General features: G+C 36.1%; 1 pseudogene; it reads right to left on the bottom strand.

Moving 5' to 3' along the window:
* Positions 1 to 19,819: 19,819 nt before the first annotated feature.
* On the bottom strand, positions 19,820 to 21,224 carry LOC133860236 (BES1/BZR1 homolog protein 2-like; annotated as a pseudogene).
* Between the last annotated feature and the right edge of the window lie 201 nt (positions 21,225 to 21,425).

The raw sequence follows: 21,425 nt of genomic DNA, 5'->3' as shown, positions 1-21,425 counted from the left end.
AAGACCTAAACTTCAACATTAGTCAACATCAGATTCTTCGCATATCCAACGATTCGTTTACAATTTCTATACAACTCCAATAATATTTTTTTTTTTTAGAAAAAAAAAAAAAAAAAAAAAACTAACCATTTGATCTATTTTCCTACATGTGGGTTCTACATATCCAATTGTTGATTTTAAAAAGAAAATGTTAGAGATGTACAAAAGTAGTATAGAAGTTGTAAATGTATCATATCTCTTTTTCTCTTCCCTTTAAGACTTTGTAATTCAAAAGGTAAATTATTCATGTTCTAAATTCTTTCAAATTATCAGAGATATGGAGAAATGGCATTATATTATCTGGAGACTGTTCGAACTACAGGTTTGGCTGTCCAAACAGGAACTCCATAGAGTGGGCTAGCCAGGCTTGTTCAGACAGGTAGCAGGGCCCATCCATACAAGATTTCTAGAGAATGGTATTTTTTAAGCATGTCCAGACAGCTCGTTAGAGTGTCTAGACACAAAGGGCATCAAGCTACGGAACCCTAAGGGCGTCCACACACAGCTTCCTTAAAACTCCGATTTTATATTTAAAGAACTGTTATGAGACTATGTTGTTATGAGAAAATTGTGGAAATACTGAGAGGTCTTTTCTAGGTTTACTAAAGAGATTTTCTATAAAAGAATTTGAGAGTTGAATAGTTTAATCAACACTTCTATATTGTAAAAGTTTCTTGTATTTTTTTTTCATTATAGTAAAATTTGTTGCAACTCTGTGGACGTGGCCTTTAGCAGTGAACCACATAAATTCTTGTGTTCTTTTGTGATTACTTGTTTATCTTTCTTCCGCTTTTTTCTCTATCGCATCTCACGAGTTTTGAGAAATATGACATATTTCCTAACAAATGGTTTAATAATTTTAGTAATTGGGATTCTTCTGTGTCTCGTTGTTGTTTCAGTTTTAAATATGTTCTTTTGTGGCGTTGACTTGCCTAGTTGAACAGACTACTCTCTCTTCTATTCTTAAGGTACAGATCTTGCACCGAAATAAATCTAGAATTTTTTTCTGAAGCTCTTGACAAACAAAAATATCCAAATTTTGGCGAAAATTCATTATCAAAAAGCTACCAACACCATGTATTTATTACAATGACATAAGTGTGAATTAATGATTACTTTCAATCTCTTTACTGTATGTTCTCACTGTCTTTCATTTACATTCTGAATGAAAGTCATCTCATGACCTCTATATTTATGCAATAAACCACATGTCACAATTGCATTATGAGATTGTTAATTAAATAATTTAATTCATTACTTCCTATCAGATTAAACTTTTAAGATCAATGAAAATGTAATATGTAATGCTCCCAAATTAATTTACATGGAATGCTACCATTACAACCACATTATCGGAATTTATGTAGGGGAATTGTAAATAAGTTTGAGCTTGCCTCTAAGATGGTATATTCCAGCTTTACCTTTTTCTCTCAAATTTACAACCAGTACATTTATACATTATAACTTTACATTTACATAACATCACTTTGCGGCCTTGGAATCCTGCAATTACTTTTAGTCTTCTGTCTGATTACTATCGCTAGCTAATATGTAAAACAACGAAACTTAGCAATGAGCCAAGTTTTGCGTCAGTATTACAAGTTCACACATAAATATCACTACAAAAAATTTGCTCATTAGCGGCCAACAAATTTGGCCGCTAATGATGTTGTTTTGGCCACTATTTATTAATAGGGGCCAAATTTGGCCGCTAAAAAGTGTCCGCTAATAGTCCGACGCTAAAGACTATTAGCGGCCACTTTTTTTGCTCGTCGCTAATAATTGTTTTATAGTAGCCACCAAGTTCGCCGCTAAAAATAATTTTATCCGCCGCTAATAATTGTTAACTGAGTCTAAAGTCGCTGTTAATACTAGACTATTAGCGGCCACACGTATGTGGCCGCTAATAGTTAAAACAGTCGGGTATTATTAGCGGCCACATGTATGGCCGCTAATAGTCTAGTATTAGCGGCCACACATGTGGCCACTAATAATACCCGTCTGTTTTAACTATTAGCGGCCACACTAGACTATTAGCAGCCACACGTATGTGGCCGCTAATACTATTAAAAAATAAAATATATATATATATATATATATATTAAAAAAAATTCAGATCCATTCATCTTCACTGCATTAATTAAATCTATATATGCAACTAATATTATTAAAAAATGAAAATATATATATATATATATATATATATATATATATATATATATATATGTATGTATGTATTTTTTTAAAAAAAAAAAAAATCAGATACACCCATCCTCACTGCATTAATTAAATTTCTAAAACAAATATTCAAAGAGTCAGAAACTTTATTGAGATTGATTAAGAAAATAATCCCACGAAAGCAATGTACAAGTGCCAAGCATAGACTCTTCTTTTCCTTTTTTCCTAATCAAATTCCATTAAAGAAAATACAAAACACTAGAACTCAACAGCAGCCTCAGCTATAGCCCTTCATTCACCAAAGAAAGGAAGAATAGAGCAAAGAGGAATGGGACAAAAAGATTACAGTCAAAAGCCCATGTTACTACACATAACTACATAACTTGATAACATCAAGTCATGCAATCAACTTTGCCATAAAATTGATAGTTTGGCTTGGATGAGTCAAATCCTAGCTGGAAGTGGCACTGCACCACACCCTAGCAGCAAGAACTAATTCACAGCAAATAGAATAAGAAAATAATGTTCTAAATTTCTAGATTATAAGTATTTTGTCCAATTATCAAACAACAACCTGATGATCAACATATGCATGACCTCTTCGTATGAGCTCCACTGCTAAATCATACAAATCTTGGAAGTAATCACTGGTGTAAGTGATCTGCAAAATTCAGCAAATCCAACAGTTGCCAAAACTAAGGGCAGCACAATAGAGGATACACCATCAATGGAGAGAAACCACTATACCTTTAAGGGCTCCCAACCTATCCACTGGACAATTTCTTCAATATGATCAATGTACTCTTTCTTTTCGGCTTGGGGATTTGTGTCATCATACCTAGTGCAACGAATCAAGGGATCAAACTCAGATGCAAGAGAAACTGGAAATTTATTTTTATCTCTTTTCAATTCTTAAAGAGCATATGGAAAATTCAAAGGGAGATTATAACATTCGAAACAAAAATTAAACCAAAAAAATCACCTTCTTGTAGCAAACTAACAAAGCATGAACATATTACCAAAAAAAAAAGGTATGAACAGCATTCTTTTAGTTTCTTAAGGGAGTAAATTGAAGTTCTTTTAATTACAGAGTATAGGTTTTCGGCCATCTGACACTATAATGCTCTGCATGAACCATATTTCCGAGTCCTACTTTACCATGCCCAAGGAGACCAACCAGATTATAATATATCAACAAATAGAAGCTTTGACTAATGCCGGCATATGTACAACAGAACCTTGATAGGAGAAAATAGAACAAATTTACAAACTTTGATGCATGAAAACATTACCAACTATAATCTACATAACCAAAACATGCCAATTAGGAGTACAGCAGAACAATAACTTATGAAAATTGGCTTCTATATGCAAACCAATTCATGTACCATACATTTAAAGATTCAAAAACACATAAATGTTGGAAACCAAGATTGTTGTCATTTTTATAATCTGAATCTATATTACAGATAGTGCACTTGAAACATCAAGCCATTAAACTAGATTAAAAACACTCAAGACAGTTGACTGAACATTAAATATTCATTACATCTTTTCCCAAAAACAAACAAAAAGAAGGATATATATTGTTAGCACCAAAAAAATCCTTCCTCTGTCCCATACAGGTGGGCCACATTTCCTTTCTTAGACGTCCCAAAATCTTTGTCCATGCTTCCAAAGTCAAAGATATATTTCATATATTTCCTAAATTAAACTTTTGCTTTCACATTAATTACAAATGCCTAAACGTGCTTTTCCACTTCTAATTTTTTTTTTTTTTTTATAAAAAAGATAAATTTGGAAAACATTATAAAGCAAGTAGGTGAAAAGCATTTTATTAATTTTTCAATATCACGACAATAATTAGAAAAGGATGTTTCTGCATAGATAACTAATGAAGCTCATAAAAATATAATGTGGCCAACCTTTTCACTTATTTCTTATCTTACTCTTCCTGGTAATTCACAAATTATAATCATCATACCAAATGACACAAGCTTGCAAAGAAATATTACACTTTTTTTAACATTTTATAAACGTATGTAAGTGCTAAGTGGTAGAAAAGCTTCACAGTCAATGGTAGGATATTCGGCTAAGCATGGGGTATTTGATCTAAGTTCCTCAAGACCACACACACACCCCTGAACAAAGGATGAACAAGGCCAAAATAAGAACAATACCCATCATCAAATCTTCACAGTAACCGGCTAAGAACAACCCACACCATACACCAATTGTCCAACAAGGAACCCAAGCATAAAGAGAGGATCACATGGCCAAACACAGTTTTTAACAACCAAAAAAATACCCATAAAAATCCCTCAACACATCACAAACAAGCCACGGCTCCACTGGGCCGAACACACACGTACTCACTGCACGGGTTCTACCCATTCAAACACCCAGCAGAAATCCATAGTACACCCAATAGAAATTACAAGAAATTGTCTAGAATTTACCTTAAGAATTTTCTGTTTAATCACAGAAAATTCCACCTAAAATCATCTCTCAAACTGCCAAACCCACAGCTATCCAGCCGGAAATCACCTCTGGAACGGCCGAAAATCGCTCCCTGGCTCGCCGGATCTCTGTTCTGGCCACCGGAAATCGTACCTCCATCGACCCACCGGAAAATCCAGCGTCTCTGGCCCCCGACCGACGACCCAGCACCGAGCGTCGAGCCTCCTGCTCCTCCGGCATCAACCCCGCTCCACAGGAACCGCCGGACTGTCCTGCATCGCCGGAAGTCGGGCCCCAGGTCGCCGGATCGCCCCTGGTTCTCTCCTCTCCCGTCGATCTCTCTCTGTCTCCCGATCTCTCATTCTCCCTCTCTTAGCATCTCTCTCTCGATCCCTCTCATTCTCTGTTTCACTCTCTCTCTCAAACCCACTCTATGTGAAGCCGGGAGAAAGAAAAGTGAAGAAGAAAAGAAAAGAAGAACAAGAAAGAATTGAAGAAAGAAAGGGCAGGCCAGGGAGAAAGGAAGAGAAAAGAGGGGAAAAAAAAAAAAAAGAGTTTGAAATTTTTATCCAAAAAACAGGAGGTGCACGGGATGCGAAAAATTTTGTGTCCGCGCGCAATGAAAAAAAAATTTATTATTAGCGGCCACAATAACATTTTTACTTTTTTTAAAAATCCAAATTTTCATTTTTTTTTATTTTTTATTTTTTTAAAAAAATCTTTTTCATTTTTTTTTTGTTTTTATTTAATTTATTTAAATTGTTTGTAAAAAATATATTTTTTTTCTTCAAAAAATTAGTCTATCAAGATCGATCAAATGATCTATCGATCCTATTGATCGATCACGATCGATGATGATCTATCGGTCCTATTGATCGATCACGATCGATCGGATGATCTATCGGTCCTATTGATCAATCACGATCGATCGGATGATCAATCGGTCCTATTGGTCTATCAAGATCGATCGGATGATCTATCAGTTCTATTAAACGATAAGACTGATAGATCATCCGATCGATCATAATCAATCAATAGGATCAATAGATCATAGGATCAATAGATCATCCGATCGATCTTGATAGACCAATAGGATCGATAGATCATCTGATCGATCTTGAGAGACCTATAGGATCGTTAAATCATCCAAGATCGATCGATCCTATAAGTCTATCAAGATCGATCAGATGATCTATTGATCCTATGGATCAATCGCGATCGATCAATAGGATCAATAGATCATCCGATCGATCTTAATATACCTATATGATCGATAGATCATCCGATCGATCTTGATAGACCAATAGGATTGATAGATCATCCGATCGATCGTGATCAATCAATAGGACCGATAGATCATCCGATCGATCGTGATCAATCAATAGGACCGATAGATCGTCCGATCGATCGTGATCAATCAATAGGATTGATAGATCATTTGATTGATATTGATAGACCAATAGGATCGATAGATCATCCAATCGATCGATAAGACTGATAGATCATCCGATCGATCATAATCAATCAATAGGATCAATAGATCATAGGACCGATAGATCATCCGATCGATCGTGATCGATCAATAGGATCGATGGATCATCCGATCGATCGTGATCGATCAATAGGATTGATAGATCATTCGATTGATCTTGATAGACCAATAGGATCGATAGATCATCCAATCGATCGATAAGACCGATAGATCATCCGATCGATCGTGATCGATCAATAGGATTGATAGATCATTTGATTGATATTGACAGACCAATAGGATCGATAGATCATCCAATCGATCGATAAGACTGATAGATCATCCGATCGATCATAATCAATCAATAGGATCAATAGATCATAGGACTGATAGATTATCCGATCGATCATGATCGATCAATAGGATCGATGGATCATCCGATTGATCGTGATCGATCAATAGGATTGATAGATCATTCGATTGATCTTGATAGACCAATAGGATCGATAGATCATCCAATCGATCGATAAGACCGATAGATCATCCGATCGATCGATAAGACCGATAGATCATCCGATCGATCATGATCGATTAATAGGACCGATAGATCATTCGATCGATCGTGACTGATCAATAAGACCGATAGATCATCCGATAGGATCGATAGATCATCCGATCGATCGTGACCGATCAAAAGGATCGATAAATTATCCGATCGATCATGACCGATCAATAGGACCGATAGATCATCCGATCGATCGTGATCAATCAATAGGACCGATAGATCGTCCGATCGATCGTGATCAATCAATAGGATTGATAGATCATTTGATTGATATTGATAGACCAATAGGATCGATAGATCATCCAATCGATCGATAAGACTGATAGATCATCCGATCGATCATAATCAATCAATAGGATCAATAGATCATAGGACCGACAGATCATCCGATCGATCGTGATCGATCAATAGGATCGATGGATCATCCGATCGATCGTGATCGATCAATAGGATTGATAGATCATTCGATTGATCTTGATAGACCAATAGGATCGATAGATCATCCAATCGATCGATAAGACCGATAGATCATTCGATCGATCGTGATCGATTAATAGGACCGATAGATCATCCGATCGATCGTGACTGATCAATAGGACCGATAGATCATCCGATCGATCGTGATCGATCAATAGGATCGATAGATCATTCGATCGATCGTGACCGATCAAAAGGATCGATAAATTATCCGATCGATCGCGACCGATCAATAGGACTGATAGATCGTGACTGATCAATAGGACCGATAGATCATCCGATCGATCGTGATCAATCAATAGGATTGATAGATCATTTGATTGATATTGATAGACCAATAGGATCGATAGATCTTCCAATCGATCGATAAGACTGATAGATCATCCGATCGATCATAATCAATCAATAGGATCAATAGATCATAGGACCGATAGATCATCCGATCGATCGTGATCGATCAATAGGATCGATGGATCATCCGATCGATCGTGATCGATCAATAGGATTGATAGATCGATCATAATCAATCAATAGGATCAATAGATCATAGGACCGATAGATCATCCGATCGATCGTGACCGATCAAAAGGATCGATAAATTATCCGATCGATCGTGACCGATCAATAGGACTGATAGATCGTGACCGATCAATAGGACCGATAGATCATCCGATCGATCGTGATCAATCAGTAGGATTGATAGATCATTTGATTGATATTGATAGACCAATAGGATCAAAAGATCATCCAATCGATCGATAAGACTGATAGATCTTCCGACCGATCATAATCAATCAATAGGATCAATAGATCATAGGACCGATAGATCATTCGATCGATCGTGATCGATCAATAGGATCGATGGATCATCCGATCGATCGTGATCGATCAATAGGATTGATAGATCATTTAATTGATCTTGATAGACCAATAGGATCGATAGATCATCCAATTGATTGATAAGACCGATAGATCATCCGATCAATCGTGATCGATTAATAGGACCGATAGATCTTCCGATCGATCGTGATCGATCAATAGGATCGATAGATCATCCGATCGATCGTAACCGATAGATCATCCGATCGATCCTAATCAATCAATAGGATCAATAGATTATTCGATCGATCTTGATAAACCAATAGGATCGATAGATCATTTGATCGATCGTGATAGAGTTCGACTGATCAGACTTCACACAATAAAGGTTTGATCGATTAATATGATTGATAAATCATCTGATCGACGATAGTGCATTAATTATGAAAACAATTTTTTTTTTAAAAAAAAAAAACGAAAAATAAAAAAGAAAAACTAGTTTTCTATTATTATTTTTTTTTTAAAAAAAAAAAAAGAACGATTTTTTTTTTTTGTTTGTTGAAAGAAAAACCAAAAATTAACTTTTTTTTTTTTTAAAAAAAAAAAATTTCGAAAAAAAAAAAACTACAACAAAAAAAAAAACAAAAGATTTTTTTTAAAAAAAAAAAACCAAAAAAAAAAAAACTGAAAATTTTGAAAACATTAAAAATATATATATATTATTATTATTAATTTTTTTTTGAAAAAATTAAAAATATTATGTGGCCGCTAATAATCAACTATTAGCGACCATAAAAGTGGCAGCTAATAATTTTATTAGTAGCTAAAGCTTCCCGGAATTTACTGCAACTCCCGCCAAGTTATTAGCGGCCACAAATAAAGTGGCCGCTAATAGTTTTGGAAAACAATTTTTTTTTTAAAAAAAAAAAAAAAAAGGAAAAGGAATGATTTTTTTTTTTGTTGATAGAAAAACCAAAAATTAACTTTTCTTTTTATTATTTTAAAAAAACCAATTTTTTTAAAAAAATAATTTTTACAAACAAATTAAAAAAATTAAAGAAAAAAAAAATTAAGAATGAAAAATATATATTTAAAATAAAAACAAACAAAAAAAATGAAAATTTTGAAAACATTAAAAAAAAAAAAAAAAAGGAAAAAAGTTAGCACATATTATTTTGAAAACATAAAAAAAAAAAAAAAAAAAAAAAAAAGGGTAAATATTATTAGCGGCCACATAAAAAAGTGGCCGCTAATAATGGATTATTAGCGGCCAAAAAAGTGGCCGCTAATAATTGATTATTAGCGGCCAAAAAAATAGTTCTGGAAAACAATTTTTTTTTTTAAAAAAAAAACAAACGAAAAAATAAAAAGAAAAACTAGCTTTCTATTAATCTTTTTTTTTTAAAAAAAAAAAAAGGAAAAAGAACGATTTTTTTTTTTTGTTGATAGAAAAACCAAAAATTAACTTTTCTTTTTATTATTTTTTTAAAAAAACCAATTTTTTTTAAAAAAAAACATATTTTTTACAAACAAATTAAAAAAATTAAAGAAAAAAAAAAAAAAAAGAATGAAAAATATATATTTAAAATAAAAACAAAAAAAAAATGAAAATTTTGAAAACATTAAAAAAAAAAAAAAAGGAAAAAAGTTTGCACATATTATTTTGAAAACATAAAAAAAAGGCTAAATATTATTAGCGGCCATATAAAAAAGTGGCCACTAATAACTTGGCGGGGAATGGATTTTTAGCGGCCACTTTTTTATATGGCCGCTAATAATCAATTATTAGCGGCCACTCTTTTGGCCACTAATAGTTTTATTATTAGCAACTTAATTAGTCGCCGCTAATAGTTTCCCGGAATTTTCTGCACCTCCCCCGCCAAGTTATTAGCGGCCACAATTAGGTGGCCGCTAATAGTGTATTATTAGCGGCCACTTTTAAAAGTGGCCGCTAATAATATGATCATTAGTGGCCACTATGCGTTGGCCGCTAATAATGTGGCCGCTAATGATCAAATTTCTTGTAGTGATGCATAAAGTATTATAAGAAATCATTGGGAAGTAGCAAGAATAAGGTTAAAACATCCCTTATTCTTTGTTAAATAATAACATGCAGCATGTTTGGCAAAAAGGATTATGGTATTATAATCATAAAATTATGCAGCAGTTAAAATTATGGGATTTGGCAAAGCAGTAGCACTCACATAACCTTATGCAGTGGTCGTACCTTGAACTCTGACGTGTAACCCAACACAAACGCCTCCCAACCAAGTCTCATACTTGAAGGGGTCTTCAATAGAATCCTTTACCCTAGGGCCAACCCCTAAGATAGACTTTAGATCAGCGCAGCAACATCACACACAGCAATGGCTTAGGAGAGACTAACTCAGCACAATAACTCTAAAATATTACTCTCTAAGCATTAAGGAATTCAATACTGAATTCTTGCAGTTCTCAAGCCTAAGGACCTCTATTTATAGGCTGCAGGTACAAATGAGCATCTGGCTTGAAAAACCTAGGTGTCGTCTAGACGGTAGACTTAAGGCGTCCGGATGGACAACTGTGCGATCGGCTTTCCAAAATTTCGCTGAAATTCTTTCCAGAGTTGAGCCGCGTCTGGACAGTATTGTCCTGTCGTTTGGACGGTCGCACTTCAGCTGCACGCAATTTCCATATTAAGGCTTCACGCATCTAGACCAAGGGAATGGTTGTCTGGACGGTTGATCTGATGCACGCAATTTCCATATAAGTAGCTCGCGCGTCCGGACCATGAAGGCTGGCGTCCGGACGTCTGAATTTTGGATGCGTGATTTACCTTATGGATGAGCGCGTTCGGACCGGAATCCACATCGTTCAAACGGTTGCAGCGATCTTCCCATATCTGTGTTTTGAAAAGAAATACATAGCTAGTCAAACACTGAGTGTTGTTCGGACGTGCTGTTGAAACGTCCGAACGGATGCAAGATGGAGCAGTTCGAAGCTTCTCGACACAAAGGAATGCTCGGACGGAAAGTTCCCGTCGTCCGAATGGATGATGCTTTGGATAGTTGGGCGTTCGGACGGTATATCACGTCGTCTGGACAGCTGCAAGGGATTCGATTTTTCTGACTTGTAGACTATGCAAAATCTTCTAGAATGAATAGTTGAATCCCTGTTTAAATACATCATTACAAAGAAGTGATTTTGTTCAACAGAATGTAGCTAATCACAAACTAACAAACTCTCCCTTTGGCCATTCTGGGACAAAAATCACTTGACCGGTTAAAAAATACAATTCTGGTCCAAATAAAAAATTACTCCCCCTTTTTGTCATAAAGGGACAAAGGGTTAAACAGAGTAATGAGAAAACCACACAACAATTACTCCCCCTAAATGTCTCAGAAGGACCAGGGTAAACAGAGTAATAATATCCAGGAGTTTTAAACAAGTTTTACAAAATATCCAAAAACAGAAATTATAAAGTCTCAAAATACAACAAAACAAAGAAAATCAGGATGCATCTGCCATTGGTGCATCGTCCTCATCATCACTGCTGGATGGGTGATGGTACTTGAGACACTCCTGGAGATCTAGTTGGTTCTGCTCAACACGGAGGTTAATAAAGTGAACCTCCTGTTGCATGGCAGAGATGGACTGCTGCATGGATGACATGGTCAGCTACTCCAACTCATACCCCCTTGTATAGATGCCAAGGCCTCCAAAATCTGAGCATAACTGACATCCTGCTGAGGTGGCAGAGCAGTCTGAAAAGAGGATGCCATATCAAGTACTGTTACAGGAATAGGAGAGGGTGGTGGCACATCATCATCCAGATCGTCTCGCCGCAGCTGGGCATTGGACTTCATTAGAGTTTGCTTGCTGATGGGATCCTGGATCTTTGTCTTTGGCTCACTAGCTACACTAATGCCTGATTGTAAAATAATCTGTGTGAGCAGGCAACCAAACAGGAGACCAGTATTGCTCTCATCACGAGCTTCCAAGATAACCCCCAAAATATGCTTGCACAGGCAGCAGGGCAAGCAAAGGCAAATGGCATAGACAAACTGGGCCCTCTTCAAGATCAGATCACTGCTCCTAACAACTAGCCAGAGGTTGTGCTGAACAATCTTGGCAAGCATGTGATGTAGAGCAGTTAGGGCACCAATTCGAATAGAAGTGGCACGCTCTTCTCCATGAGGGACAACGAATTCTCTGAGACCATCCAGAGATGGGGGCAAGACTACCTCATCATATGGACTGGCAAAAATCTGGAGAATTGGCACCCCGATGAACTGACTGATGATCTGGGGATCAACAGTGATAATATGTCCTTCCACAGAAGACTGAAGGACTGCGCCATGATCATCAGTCTGAATAACCTCGAGGTTTGCATAGAATAATCTAACAAGCCTGGTGTACACAACACAGGCACAGTTGTGCAGATAACCCCAGTGGTAGGTCTGGATAATGTCGTGGATACTGTCCAGAGGAGCCACCATGATGTCTGAACAAACCACATTTCTCTCAGCAATGACTGGTCTGTCCAAAATTTTAGCTCTAAGAGCTGCCCTATCTCCTTCTGTCCTATGTCGGACTCTACGCTGAGGACTGTCGGCAGACATGATTCTGCAAAAATAACCAACAAGATTTGTCAAAAATAATAATAAAAAAAAATCTTGTTAGTTCCAAAAGAAAATTCGGCATTATAACGGCAGTAAAATGGACTTTTCCACAAATTACATTCAGCAAAAACACACTACAGTAAAAAATACCACGGAAAAATATGATCCCAACATAGCAGATATCCCAAATATGCTATTTTTATTCAAAAACATTCCCCAAAATAATCAATATTGTAATAGTTATCAAAATACTGAAAAGAATAAAGATAACTTGAGAAAATACTTGGAATGAAGAGAGTAATGGACAAAAGGACAAAAAGAGTCGAGATTTTGCACTAACCCACGAGAAAATCGCACAAAAAGACAAACTTTTAAGAGAAATGAGTGGGGTATGCGGCGGCTAGGGTTTTTAAAACCTGTGGGGTCCTCGTCTGGACTGCTCATTAACCCATCTGGACGCGCGTTGCCACATATGCATGCAACTGGCCGAGCATGTTTGGATGTGTAACCTTACCGTCCGACGGTCTAAGCCGCGCGCATCCAGCCGTGTAACCTTACCGTCCAGCCATCTGAGCCACACCCGTCCGGACTCTTTACACTGAAAAGACAGAAACTGAGGGAAAATTTGCCAAAAATATTTTTCTAAAGTCAGCTTCAGAACACGCAGAGGGAGAGAGCGCGGGAAAGGGGGGGGGGGGGGAGAAGAGAATGAAAGAGAAGGTGGATCATGAAATTTAACTTCAAGAGAGGTAACCTCCCACTCTAATCTCATTTCTATTGTTGTAATAAGCATGCTTTCTTTATGGCTAGCTATTGTGTTAGTTGTATACTTTTATTTTTATGTATATGGTTGCAAATTTAATTTTCTAAGATGAATATTATAGGTTTGATGTTGGTTAATAACTGTGTTGATCATAGTTTCGATAAGCATACTAGATTTTGTTATCTCTTCATGATTAAACTTATTGTTTAAGAGATTATATGTATTTCCATAAGCCTTGATGTTGTTTTATGATACATTTATTGATGGGTTTAGTATTTAACATAAATGTATGGAAATTGGATTTATGCTTGGAACAGTGCTAGAGGTCATACTAAGGCATGAGATTGTGTTAGAATGGGTATGATTAGGAATTTTATAAAAAATGGGTATTCTCCCAAACCATCGAACGATCAGCATGATTGTCGATCTATTAATGTCTCCATCGAATGTTCAATGCTCAGACAAAATCATTGTTTTTCCTAAAAACAATGTTTAAGTGTATTTCAAGCTTAGATAGAGAGTAATAATAGTCTCTTTCAAAGATTTTGAGGACGTTGAGTACAAATAGTATTACCTAGAAGTTTCCTCTGAACAAGGTGAGTAAAACTTACACAAATACTTTTTATTAAGATTATTTGTAGCATTTTTATTTTATGTATAAGAACATGCATGCTTATTAATCACATGAAACACATTTTAGAATTATATGAACTCTATTTTTGTGTAAATGGAAAATGAATTAAGGAATGTTGCAACTAGTGAGCTTTATAAGTGCATGCATGATTAATTGCATTGTATGACATAGTGCTTCATATACAGATGACAACCATGGGCTTACCACTAATGGATTGACCCTATGGTCCATATATTTATGATTATTGTTTTTTGGCCTTGGATTCAATGATTTTTATAGGTGGTCGATGCAACCATGTTCGGGTTGCGGTCATAATGACACCGTGTGTGTGTGCAACATTTAACAAAATAATGTAAATGTGGAATTTAAATAACACAATTATTTTGTTAACGAAATGGAAACTCAATTAAAAGAAAAACCACTCCGGGGCAACCAAACCTAGGAAATCCACTATCAGAAGAAAGATTTAGTACATAGACAGTAACACTCACATACCCGATGCAATGATCGTATCTAGCACTCTGACACGTAACCCAACGTGAACGCCTCTCAACCAAGTCTCCTACTTGAAGGGGTCTTCTATGGATTCCTTTACTTTAGGGCTCCTCCGTAAGATAGATTTCAATGATAAGCACAGCAACAACACTATGGCAACCCTTACAGAGCTAGTAGATCTTCACAATATCTACCTAAATAACTTCTCTAAGTATAGAAGAATTCAATAATGAATTCATACAAATTACATGCCTAGAGACCTCTATTTATAGGCTAAGAAGACCTAAAACGAGTTTGTCTTTGATTTCTCTAGGCAGTGTACAGGCGCAAGCTGAGGCCGTCCGAACGGTGCACTATGCAATCGACTTTCCATAAAGCGCTAAAAATATTTCGTCCGAACGGTGTTGCCCCAGCAACCAGACGGTTGCACCTCTGCTACACGCAATTGCCATACTAAGGACTAGCGTCTGGACTGTTGCAATTCTTCTTCATGTCTTGCCTTATCAAGGATAGCGTTCGGACGATGTAGACCTATCGTTTGGACGTATGCAACTGTTTTCCCATATCTGTGTCTGAGAAGGTTTACTTGTCGAACACTGATTGGCGTCCGGACGGTATTGCCACGTCATTCGGATGGATACACTTGAACGCTGGATTCTTCTCGAACTCTAAAGAGCGTCCGAACGTGTTGTTGCGATGTCCAGATGGATGCAAGCTTGAACTGTTCAAAGCTTCTAAGCACTGATGAGAGTCCGGACGGTATTCCCACACCTTCCAGACGCTTTACTGGGTCGTCCGGACGAAATCTTGGGATCCGACTTCTCTGAGTTGGAATCTGCACAGAATCTTCCTAGAACTTCTGAAATAGCCTTCTTCATGCTTGTGACACTGAACTTGTCACAATAAGGCTCTTTCCATCTTTAGAGAAATAAACTCTGATAAAATGAAGACTTTAAAAAATACAGTATCCCTGTGAGAGTAGCAATAATACACGATATTGATTTTTGTCAACAGAATACAGCCAATAAAAAACTAACAAGTGTCAATCACCCGAGGTTTAAATCCGTTTGGGCTACTAGAGATGACGACCTATGTGCTTCACCAAGGCACTCGAACTGTACTATAGTTCCCTCGAGACAATACCAACCTGACTAAGAAGGGGTTAAGAACATGGGTAGACCATATGGAGTTAAACTATGACTTGTTCACTCTAAATATCATATACCGTATTTATAATACATCCACATGATATTCTTGTCATTTGGCGTGCTGTCGCGAGCACCCAAAAATAAAAACCTTACTTCTAAAATATATGTAGTAGTGCAAGTAAGGGTCGATCCCACGAAGAGTAATTAGCCGAGTTTTATGCTACGTGAACAAGGATTGGGGGGGTTTTTGAGTCTGAAAGTAATAACAAAGAAACAATTTAAAATATTAATCAAGTAAGGAAACATTGGTCTAAGTTAACTTTCACCATTGGAATTTTACAACTGATCATCGATGCAAAAATATATCAATTCATACTTGAATATTCACCGTTGGAACTATTTTCCTATCTCTCCTCAGTCGTAGTTAATTAGAAGACAAGCGCTCTAATTAACTCTAACTACTAAACAACCCAAGACAAGCGCTATAGGTTTAATCTAGTAGCAGCCTTAAGAATTAGAGAGATCGATGAAGCGAAACAACACAAGCACAAGAGGTTGCATTTAATTTCGTCAAATGTTCTTCCTAAGATTTAATAATCACTGAGAAGCAGCAAATCATTAAATCTTAGTTGCTTCATAGATTGTAGGGATCAAACAATTACGGATTTGATATCTAACCCAGCAATAGATTGCAATGAATAACAAACTAGTAGACTTCCTAGCATTTAATGATCGCCAGCGCGGAAACTCAGTCAAATCATTAAATAAACTAGTTGGCTACTAGTGGGCTTCCTAGGATTTAATGATCGCCAGCGCGGAAACTCAGTCAAATCATTAAATAAACTAGTTGGCCTCCTAGGATTTAATGATCGCCAGCGCAGAAACTCAGTCAAATCATTAAATCTTAGTCATTAAACGAGACAATCATAAAAATAAGTATAGAAGAACATTTGATACTCAAAGCATAAATCGAACAATGAAAACAAATTAGATCTCACAGTTTTATTGATTCCGAGGCTTCCGTTTCCTTCGACCAATTATGAAAGTTTAGCCATGCAGGGCCATGACTAAAACTTAGAGAAGAGGGGAGAAGATGGAAGATAGAAGATGGAAGAAGATGTGTCATGGTTCCCCCCTTTTATACACGTTCAGCCCATATGCTAGAAGCCTAAGAAATCTCCTAAAGAAAGATATTGTAAATACTATCCTAAAATAACAATACATAAATCTACTAATTAAGGAAAATATTAAACATAAAATAAAGGCTAGGATAACTAGGAAGGTGATGATTTCAATGGGGGCTTTTGTTGCCATATGCTTTATCGATTCTTTCCTTGTTTAAGTCCCCACAAATCAGCCAAGTATGGAGAGAAAATCAATTCGCCTTGTCATGGAAAGAGATGCTCCTTTCATGTTGTCTTCTTCACGTGGTCCCCACAAATCTCTTCTTTATTTTCTTGATCCTCCACGCATCTTTTCTCTCCTTTTCTTCCTTTTGCTTTAACTTTTCATTTATTTGCTTGGCTTGGCTGGAATTGATTGGATGATTATGAAAAAGGCTCCAAGTAAAGAAATTTCCATATCTGAAAACTTCCGCAATTAAACCGCATCAGATCCACATCAGAACGTCAACTTCAAGCCCGATTTCGACCTTGATTCATTCGGTATCTCTCAAAACACAAAACATAAAAGTTGTAGATATTTTTCTTGAAGTTTCACAGCATCTTGAATCATCTCAATCTGAGCTTTTATGAGAGAGTTATGCCCAGATTACGAACTGACGTCAAATCTGTCCAAAATCGCCCAATTAGCTTTGTTTTGCATTTAATGCCTCAATTTGTATCCTAAATCAAAATATAAGAATAATGAGTGTATTTAGGCATTAAATAAGTATAAGAGATTAAATATAAAGGGGAAAAATATAACATTTTACATTCTCATCATCATTTAACAGATAAATTCATTTTATATTACTGCCTGTGACTTAGAAACCTTTTTTTTCTAAACAACTGAGTTCAACATATGATAAGATGTACCCCTATTTATTCATACTCACTAAGTCGTAAACTCACACTTTCTCTTTTCCACATGTAAAACATGTTTTATTTTATAATTTGTCTTTATTATGATGTTGGGATCAAGGGGGAAGGAACCTTTGTTCGAGAAAATTATAGAGGACCTGACCAATTTGGTTTTTGAGGAGTTGGATCCAGCTTGTCAATTTTTTTGATATTTGGTAGGATGGGAAATGACAGAAGACTTTATAGAGTTCTTGTTGTTGGTATTTATTTTGCAATGTGGTAGTCGACTCGACCACGTGGATTTTAAATTTATATATTGAACCACTTCGCAATAGTACGAATCAATTGTACTATAGTATGGGTTATCGAACCACAGAGATTTAAGGTTGTTTTGTGTAACAGGATATTTAAAGGAACGTATCTAACTTAACTTTGAAATAAAAATAAAAGTAAGGGTTGTAGAATTTAAGTTACAACAATAAAGTGAAGAAATGAAAGCGGAAGATGAAAACAAACTTAAAAGAAACTTAGGGTATTGATCTCATCTAATCCTCGACCAATGAAATGCTTAAAGTCTATATGGATCTTCCTAACATGTATGATATGAGCGCGTAATGGGCGTCAACCATTACGATGACCTCGACGTGAAAACACTTTTGTTAGGACGTAGTTATAAAGCACCTAGTTTTACATTAATAAACTCCACGTAAATATTAAACTATAATTGAAAAATGCTTACTCTACCAAAGGTGTGGAGTGATTAATACTCCCTAGCTTACTACTCTACAACACATCCTAATAAGCATACACAATACATGAAAACCCTAACTAGACCACAATGATAAGGTATCTAGTTTCACACCTATCCATTTCACATAAAGTTTAAACTACAATTGAAAAACTTTTTAGACTACCAAAGGTGTGAAACGATTGGTGCTCCCTAGCATTCCCTATAAAGTGACTCTAATAAGAAAACACACATTATGTCAACAAGCATCATTGCACAAGACATCATTCTCTTTCAAAAATATTGATTTTACTCATGAATCTAAGAAAACTCATAGATAAGCATAACTCTTTTTCGTGAATAAATGGATTGGAATATTAAACACAAAACCTTTTAGCATGGGTTTTGAAATCCTCTAGCCTTACACAATCATCAAACATATTAAGAAAATCTCAAGAACATCAAGAACACTTCATGGTTTTTGGAAAGGATTTTGATCAAACCCTAAGAATTAATTTAGCTAGACATAAAGTAAACTAAATTACACATGAAATCTAAAGAAAACAGTAAAGGAAACAAGATTAAAATGAACTAAAAACAACTATATTAAAATCATAAAATTCGGACTACAAAAAGGAAGGAAAAACTAAACTAAAACTTAAAGAACAAAGAAGAGAAAGCAAAGGAAACAAGGATCTCGTTTGGCAAATCGATTTATGTTTTTGTTTCCGAAAACTGTTTCTGAGAACGAAAACAGAAAACTGTTTTTTGTTTTTTTTTTTTCGTTAAAAAAGTGTTTGGCAAATTGTTTCCAAAAACAGTTTTTGAAAATAGAAAACAATATTTAAGACGTTTGGACAATTGATTTTAAAAGAGTTTCCACTTAGGAAGAAAACAGACCAAGCTATTCATATGTGAAGAATATACCAAGCTATAGAGCAGGGGGAAAAAAAAAAAAACAACTCCATAGGCTACATCCATCAAATTAACAAAATGACACTTGCATCAGAAATTTCAACAAAAAATCCTCAAAATTTTTGAGTAAAAGCACAATGTCATAATCATTTGAAGCACCATCCATAGTCTATAAAGAAGTTCAAATAAATCACTACAATGAAACTCATTATCATCATATGATTGGAACTCAATATCCTTCGCTGCATGCTTCCTAATGAAGTTATGATCATGAAGAGCCATAGATGCCATCAATTTTCATCTTCGTCAAGATTGAAGGAAGCCATCCAAAATATAAGATAGATTTACATCTTGCTCATTAAGAATAACCAAGATGAGTGACAACTTCAGGTAGCAACTTCAATGCGAGAATGTATATGCCCATAATAAACTCGTTCATGTATTATGGGAAGCCCATCATTCATGGCATTTATGAGATACTCTTGTTCAAAGTAATCACAAAAGAATTATACATTGTTGGAGAAGAGTTTATCTACTACACATAAATAATGATGTCCCTGCAACATGTCAAAGGAAGCACTGCAGCTTAACAACGCCAAGCTTAAAAACAAATGAGTAGAAAGAGGTGGCGTTACAAGAGCACTGTTAGATATTCCAAGGGGGGGAAGATTTGTAGGAATGGAGGCAATGTTGCGGAGGAACGACAGGAGGTGTTTGCATTGAAACGGGCCGGTAGGACTTGGGAAAAAGGATGAGGATGGGCTGGCATGATAGGATGGCACAGGACTTACAAAATTTGAGGATTGTGGGCTTGGTTGGAGAGAGGAACATGCACTTAGGTTCGCTGAAGCGCTTGCAATCTCTGCCTGGGGTAGCTTATATCCCTGTATGACAGGTATTAATAGAAATGTTAGACAAAAGATGAGAAAAATATCAAAAGACAATGTTAATTGATTGCGGAAGAAGCAAATATTGCTCAAGTTTCATGGGTTTTTGTTCTTTTTTCCCCCAATACCTGTTTGAGCTCAATAAATGGACCCCAGGACAACTTACAAATACGAGAAAAGTCAATGATCCGCCTATTGCAAAACAATAGCAGGAAATTAAGGACTATTGCAAAACAATAATTTATGGAAATATAATAGAGAATTAATGATTGAATTTCAACTTCTTCACTATAAGTTGCAAATATTTGGAAAGGAACCTATGTATACTCTTAAACCAGGGCCCAAGCTAATAAAGCAACCCCAGATCCTATCTCATCATTCATTCCTTATAGACAAACCAAACAATCAAATGAAGAACAAAGCCCATTTACCTCTTCTTATCCAGCGATTGACTAGAAACCCACAAAGGATATCAATCAAACATAACAAGCAAAACCACCACAAGTCCACAACTCTGATAAATTATAATCAATATAACTTAAAACTTCAAACTCCAAAGCTCCGGATCTAAAAAAATAAAGAACAAAAAACAAAACATATTCGGGCATCAATAAGATCTATTTCTTCCATGCAGATCAAACCAACGATCCAACCAGGCAACCAGCGCATGCATGTGTATCTTTGAACACAAATGAAGAAACCTAGATAAGAATACCTCAATTTATTCCCCAAAAATTGCAAAACCAATTTTACAAAACGACTAAACACTACGACCAATTGTGACTGAGATCAAGAAACGAAACGCAAAGCTTGGAGTGGTGAATAATACAAGAGAAACTGCGAAAGCCGAACCTTGCGATAGGTGGTGCCATCGTCTTCAACGACCAAACCGATTATTGTCACATGGCTTGGGCAGCTTATAGTTCCCCTAAGCCCTGAGACCAGAGTATATCTTAGCGGCAATGGCTCTCCTCCTCTCCCTCCTCTTGTTGTTCTCCCTCTCATCGAAGTGAGGCGTGGTGTGAGTGTGAAGAAGAAAGAGAGATGAGGTTCATGTGGAGGTTGAGATACAGGAAATGCTTTTGATTATTCCCATGAATCGAACCCCAGATCAACGTTGCTTTCTTTGTCACTGTGCACTTAAAAACAAAGGCGTCTTTTTTGTTTCGTAAGAGCTGTTTTCAGAAACAGGTTCAACCTGTTTCCATTTTTTGTGTTTCTCGTG

The sequence above is a fragment of the Alnus glutinosa genome, chromosome 2 (genome assembly GCF_958979055.1).
Source record: "Alnus glutinosa chromosome 2, dhAlnGlut1.1, whole genome shotgun sequence".
Lineage (NCBI taxonomy): Eukaryota > Viridiplantae > Streptophyta > Magnoliopsida > Fagales > Betulaceae > Alnus > Alnus glutinosa.
The sequence above is the reverse complement of the archived record's forward strand: the minus strand, read 5'-3'. Positions and strand labels throughout refer to the sequence as shown.